The sequence below is a fragment of the Canis aureus genome, chromosome 1 (assembly GCF_053574225.1).
Source record: "Canis aureus isolate CA01 chromosome 1, VMU_Caureus_v.1.0, whole genome shotgun sequence".
NCBI lineage: Eukaryota > Metazoa > Chordata > Mammalia > Carnivora > Canidae > Canis > Canis aureus.
The window spans coordinates 4,509,074-4,515,511 of NC_135611.1; positions in this window are offsets into that span (position 1 = coordinate 4,509,074).

Here is a 6,438-nt window from a genome sequence, read left to right on the forward strand (position 1 = left end):
TATGTAAAGGATATTTGGATCAGGGAGGATAACATATTGAGTAAATATGTTAAGGACCTCTGGGCTGCTTGGAAATTGACAGAGAAAGAAGGATCCTTAACATGGACCTGTTTGGATAGTCGGGCCCAGGTAAAAAATTGTAGCTTAGATTGGGAAAACCCAAATGTCTGTCAACAGGGGAGTAGATAAACAAAGGCAGCTTATAGAATACGAGAGAGAGAGAGAGAATACTACTCAGTTACGAAAAATAATGAAGTGTGATACAGGCTATAACACAGATGAACCTCCCGAACCTTCTACTAAGTGAAGGAAGCCAGTAATGAAAGACCACAGATTGTATGATCCAATTTATACAGAATGTTCAGGATGGGCAAATCTGTAAAGGAAGGAAGTACAGTCCCAGTTGCCGGGGGCTACTGGAAGTGCGGGATGGAAATGGGGAGGACTGGGTGTGGAGTTTCTTGTGGAGGAGGCGGGTGACAGAGACGTTCTGAGGTTAGATTATGGTGATGGCTGCACAAGCCTATAAATTTACAAAAATTCACTGAGTTGTATACTTGAAACAGGTAAATTTCATAAAATATAAATTAGACTTTAATACATCTCTTCTTAAAAAAGAGTTTAGATTTGAAAGCGTTTTCCCCAGTAGAGCATGGATGTGGCCAAAGTGAGGAGGACTTTGGGGAGCCTGGGGGACAACACACAGAAATTGATGGCTCCATTTGTTTCGTAAGGGAAGAGGAAGAAGGACAAGGTCACAAACATCCGCCTGGGGAGGACATCAGAGTAAGTAAGCTGAGGGCTCGGGGCGACTGAGGATGGCTTCGGTGATAAATTAATGGGCAGCAGATGAAGAGGAAGAGATCTGAGAACTGGTTAACGTGAGAACCAATCCCTAAGAGGAGATACTGAGTCTGCAGCAGCGACCGCGGCAAAATGTTCTAGTGATTGAGGGAGGGATATTTTATTCTACCCCCAGAAAGGTGAAGTCACCCCCTGTCGGGTGACATTGACGCTTGCCGGCGGGGCATCTGAGAACCCAGGGAAGCCCATCTCAGAAGCTTCCAGCACCGTGGCTGCGAGGCGCTGCCATCAGGTAAGCAGAGGGAAGGGCCCAGTTCCCCCAGGGGTGTCACCTGCCTGAGGAGGACAGACTGAACTTGCCAAACTGCTTTCAGATGCCCCAGTTGGGAACTGGAGGGCATCCCAGAGCTGAGGGGACGCAGGGAAGAGTGGAAGCAACTTGGGGTTGACGGGAGTCCTGGCCCAGGTCACCACGGCAGGGGCAGGGGGACCAGACACCACCTCTCACCTCTCCCGGTGGTGCTGGGCCCAGCTTGGTGAGGAGCAAAGAGTGGAACAGATTGAACATGAGAGAATTTCTAGATTGTTCTTCTGGGGCAGGGGTTTGTCAGGTGGGGATGCGTGGTCCTCAGGGGCAGGAGAGTACTGACCTACCTCCAGTGGACTGGGGCATCTGCCTCTAAGGTGAGGCCTGGGCCACCTCCTTTCCTCCTACCTGCCCCCCAAGGGGACACCCCGATCCTGGCCCTCCACCCTGACCTGAGTGACCTTCTGACACCTCCCTGCCTTCCGGGTGTTTCTCTGGGCAACTGCACGCATTTGTGGGGTCTTGTTCCACAAACCGCTGTGCTCTGCTTGCTGTCCGAGGGGTCGGGTGACGTGGGAAGGACTCTAAAATACGTCCCCTCCTTTGCAGCCGTCCTGCGAATGCCAGGGCCTTCATGAAGAGCTGGAGAAGCCACCGACTTCCCTTGGAGACGCGGGCTCTCCCCGGCCATCCACCTCTGTCCCGCGGGAGGCGGCCACGTCTTCACCTCCCGGGCTGGGCCTGCGAGCGGCGACGGGAGTCAGTCTGCAGCCCAGGAGGAGATGCACTTATATCAATGAGAGATAAATCCCAGCTAGAAATACAGGTCCCTGACAACCTAATCACTGAAACCCTGTCAAGTAACCCCTAATTTTGAAGCGAGTGGTTAATTCCCAGCAAATTGATTTATGCACTGTTTGAGGTTTGGCGAGTTGTGTTGTTCATCTGTTATTACCAGGAACTCGGCCCTGCCTATTCATTTAGAGCATTGACACAACCCAGTGCATCTCCCAAGAAAATCTCCTTTGTCAGCACATCTAGAATTTGCTAATTAAATCAACGATGACATTATTCACTATCTCAAGAAAAAAAAAAAAAGGCAGCCCCTCTCCCCAGCGCCGGGTCTGTTCCTCCTCCTGCTTCTTGTTTCTCTCTCACACTCTCTTTAACTCTGAGTTTCGCCAGCACCAAAAATCTCGGAAGTTCATGCAGCCTTTCCTGGGCTTTATTTTGTCTGCCAGGAGCAGCAAACAGAGAGCAGCCCTCTAGTCTCGATCGGGAGTGGACACACACGCACACACGTGTCTGGGCCCAAGTTCGCACCACGCTCCAGTGCATGTGCACATGAGCACCGGCCACTTAGGCAGGCCACAGCGACAGAAGGGCCTTCGGGGAAAGTCACGACGATCCCAGGCACCTAAGAGCCCAGCTTCTTCATTGTCTACCACAGTGTGGATGTCTTTCAAATGATAGGGTTGGCCGGCACGACAGGCATTGTCTGGCCTACTCCAGCTGAAGCACACTCCGAATACAAGAAGGACAGGCTGTCCCCAGGGCTCTATAATTATGGGCCCGTGATGTCTCTGCTTCTCTTTGGGTTCCAACTCAGAAGGAAATACACAGAAGGGGTGGAATGAGCCATATCACAACGCCAAGAAGTTTTAGGTCACATTTTTCCCTGCACTGGAATGTTCTTTTTCAATTCACAGATATTAAAAAGCAAAAATGGGGGAAAAGTTTTTGGACATTTTTAGGTTGTTGTAATGACAACCTAAAAAAGTTTCCCCTCCTATAGACGAGAAGTCAAATGATAGCGAAATCAGAAGCAGAATAAACAATTCCTCAGGTTCATATTCTTCATGGGTCGTTTGTTTTTTTAATGACAGCCGTACAATTTTTATTTCTTGGAGAGAAGGAGGGGATTTTTTACAATTTTAATTGACTAAGAAGACCATAGACAATTAATGTGAGGTGCCACGGGGCATGGCCCTGTGATATTTTCAAAGGTCGGTATGGTTTATGGGTGCCCAGGCTTGAAGAGCGTCTCTGCTGGCACACGTCCTCTCCACAGCCTTATCCAAAAACAAACCACACGTGGTTTTGTTAAACTGACTTCCCTGGATCAAGGTTTAGACCTAAAAGGCAAATTTTACCTAGAAGAGGTGTTATACTTACAAATACGTGGAGCCTTAAAATAACAGGCCCTACATCAGACAGAGTCCAACCAGGGTCAGTCAGTAAGTAAAAGCCGAAGAGGGGATATCGAGGCAGCCTAGAAATTTGCAAGAGCAGAAAGCTGTAACCTCAGAGGGCTGGGGGGAAGGGGAAGATGGGTATTTCCCAAGCCCAGGTTGGAGTTACCACAGAGGCTTCTCCCCCAGAGAATTGCACCCCCAGAGGAGACCCAGCTCAAGGCAGAGAGTGGAACACATGCCCAGGCCTTTCCCTCCCCTACTTCTGCTCTTCCAACCACTGCACCCCCACCCCATCCTCCCCTGGGCCAAACCTGAAGCCTACAGACACACAGCAGCACTGGGGAGAGCAAGCCATGGTTCTAGGGGCTCCCCATCAGAAGGCGTCTGCAGCACAGGGAAAGATCCAGCTCCCACAGGCAGCTACAAGGCCCTCCATGCAAGTCAAGAGCTCCACTAGGTGCATGAAGAGTTCAAGGTGACCTTGCCATGGAAAGAGCCTGAAGAGAGCACCTGTGGGCAGTCTATTCTACCTCTGGGAGCCTCCATTTACTCTCATGTGAAATGGGTTAGCAACATGCATCTCGGAAGGAGCACATATCCCAACACAGAGCACACATGGGCTTTCCTTCCTTCCTCCTCCCCAAGGAGCTGACAGTCTAGCGTGACACAGTGGATGGTCTCAAAGAAGAAAATGCAGCAGGCTGTTGACTCCACCATTACGTGGCCCTTCTCCTCCCTGTGGGGGGCATGTGGATGTCAATTCACTACAACGGTCTTGCACCCATGTTTGCTTGATGATCATCACCCTCCCCTCCAAGGTGACTCCTCTACACTACCTGCAAACACACCTCCTTGAAGATTCTTTCTTCCCCCCGCCCCTCACCCTTGAGTCCAGGCTCTGTACATTAGTCTGCAAGCCAAGTCCCCTGTGTTGCCTGATTTTGTAAATAAAGTTTTATTGGGACACAGTGGGCATTCCTCATTGACATATTGCCTGTGGCTGCTACAGCAGCAGAGTTGAATAACCCACTGCTCAGAAACTCTGTGGCCCAAGAATCCTAAAGGATTCACTCTCTGGCCCTTTATAGGACGCGCTCGCTGACCTCTGCTCGAAATGATGGCTCTAAAGGCCTCTCCTCCCTCCAGAATGAATAAACATTATTAATCAGTCTCTGCCCTTCCTGAAGCCATTTGAAATTCCATCACCGCGATGACTCCCAGCTTGAAGGGAAAAAGCAGGGGAGGAGTAGAATCCAGAAAAATAGAACAGTCAGTGAATTGCACAGAATATCTGGCTGGAGGGGTGTGTGAAAAACAGGACATTTCCCCTCAGCAGCCAGGGGAGACTCAGGAGCCAGACAGGTCCAGCTACATGTTGTGGTCATTCTAGCAATTTTATGGCCTGAGTCGCACACTTATTTGTGAAGTATGACCCTTCTCCCCATGCTTCATCTATCTGAGGACAGAGAAGAAATTTTTGGACTGCGTGCGTACCAACTTGCCTTTCTCAGGAGCTGATTAGAGGGGCAGGTTGTGTCTATAGGAGCCAAAGAGGAGACGGCAAGAAGAAGCATAGGCCTTGCCAACAGACCACGCTGCTGAGGGGGCTATGGGGCAGGGGGCCCCGGGAGTGCAGGGCTTGCTCATGGTGACAGCCCCCCACTCAACCCCACCTGTGCCCCAGCCCTCAGCCAAGGGTGCAGCTCCCTGCTTTCAATGAGCATCACTCCACTGAAAATATTCACACCATGTTACAAACCACATGCAAACCATAATCCCTGTTGATCAGAAAGGTGACTGCATTTGTTGACTTAAGTGTTCATTTCTGAACCTGAAGGAGAGTGTTCCTCAACACGTTGCTTACTAATCAACTTTTTTTTCTCCAGCTTGTCATTTTGTTTAATGTTGCAAAACACGGCAATTTTTTAAAGTAGGATCTGATTTTGCAAAGAGATGTCTAAACTTAAGTGAAATAATGGCTGTAACAAAATACCACCAAATCTGACAGCTTTGTTCTGCCAATGTAATTTGCTGATTCTGGAAACCAAATGCAGAACCGTCTGTGCCACTCTTAGAAAAGAGCCGTGTGTGACAGACGTAGACCTGGGTAAACGCCGCACACACTACATTAAATAGCACACTTCATCGTGCATTTTTGCTTTTTATTCACTTGTCAGAGCCGGCTTTTTAATACTCCGCTGTTACTTCCAGCCTGGAGCCCAGAAAAGGCGGCCTTGCTTTAAAGCAGGGGGATGATACGATTTAATGATGCTACCAAATTCTTTTTTTTCTAATATTCTTTATGATGATGTTTCAGGGAATCGAATGTGGCTCAGGGCTAATTTTCAGGGAGAGGCTGAGTCAGCATTGGGAAGGCCGCCGACGTGGGGGCCTGGTGACCACGTGGAGGCCAGGCCGTGCTCCCAGGCCTCAGTGGGCACGCGAACTTTCAGGAGATGCACCGCTCCTCAGTGTCAGGACAGGAAGTCTAGGAAAGCCAGGAAAGTAGCTCTTTGGTAATAAGAAAAGTAATACCTGACACCCCATTGTTTTTGCCATAAGAAGCCTCAGCACACAAACCCTCCAGAAAGAAAACAGACAAATAGATGCAGATGTGGATACAGATCAAGAGCCAGCCTGCCAGGTGAGGGCCCAATGCAGAGCCCGCATTGGGGGAGCCTGGGGACGTGCTGTGGGTGGCGGCCTGCACCCTCGGCCGGCTGAGTGGCTGCCACAGAGGCTATCTACGTTGTTTATCATCTGGCTCTTTGAAGGGAAACCTCGTACATAAATGAACATGGATGAACATAACAACGTGGACCTTTAATGGTTATCATGCAACTGGGACTGGTCCCCTCTACACCAGACAGACATCCCTTGTCACACCAGAAACCATCCCCTTGAGGGTTCCCATGTGTAGCTTCTCACTCAAGAGGGAAGGTGACAAGGAGCGTGGTTGTCATTTGCAAACATAGCAGCCATCATCCTCCTTCTTGTCCCCATATCCCTTCACAGTAGGATTTCAAAGCTCCTGTTCTCAGAGGTAAAGTCTTTACCTGCCCCCAGAATCGAGGCTGGCCAGGTGACTTACTTTGACCCAGAGAGTGCGGCAAAAGGGGCAGTGTGCCAGCT